Raw genomic sequence first — 878 nt, 5'->3', positions numbered from 1 at the left:
CATGTTGCTTAGAGAAGTGAAGAGGAGAAGATCAGACTCAATGTCATTCTCTGTATGAGGGAAGGTTGTCACTTTTTCGAAGGATGACTTTTTGTTGATGACTGGTTTGTGGCAATCCCCAACACGAGTTGATCAGAACCAGTAGTCCTCGTATGAACTTGCTATCAAGTATTTTGGTAGTCAAGTGACGAAGGACACTTTACACCTCCGTCAACTTGAAGAAAAATAAAATGACTTGGAGTTTAAAAATGATGATGATGCTGTGAAGATCAGCCTAATTTACTATACTGAGGTCGCAATGATGGGGAAAAACAAACAGAAAAATACAGTGGACCTCAAACATTTCAAGGACGTTCAAAACTTGGAGTACTACAACAGTCTTGATTGAGGTACCATTATTTGGGAGAGGACATTGGATGCCTTAAAGAGTGCGTTGAATGATAAGAGCAGTCTATACAAGACGAGGGTCAAAGGAAATAAAAACTACATTGTGAAGTACTTCTTACGTGGATTTCCACAAGCATTCCAGGTAAATTTGCTTAACATAATAATCGTGTTGTTTGATCTAACATTACTATTGTTCTTAATATATTTTAAATTTTATTTAGGTATGGACATACGAGATCCTAACTTAGCTGGAAACATTGCGGAGCGAAGGAGCAAGGTGGCTTTGCCCCACATCTTACGATGGTCATGCTCCCACTTAATGTCCTTCAAAGTACTCAAGAGAGAGATATTCGAGTCTAACAATGTATGTTTACTCTATGCATAATATGTTTATCTGGTTCTTAAATCGACACTAACCAGTTTACTGGGTTGTTAATGCAGATAAAGTTTAAAGAGGGCACTGTCATGTCAGATGCTGAAAGGGAGTTTCG

This window comes from Benincasa hispida, chromosome 1 (assembly GCF_027475165.1).
Source record: "Benincasa hispida cultivar pf3 chromosome 1, pf3_genome.v1.1, whole genome shotgun sequence".
Lineage (NCBI taxonomy): Eukaryota > Viridiplantae > Streptophyta > Magnoliopsida > Cucurbitales > Cucurbitaceae > Benincasa > Benincasa hispida.
This window is presented reverse-complemented; position numbering follows the sequence as displayed.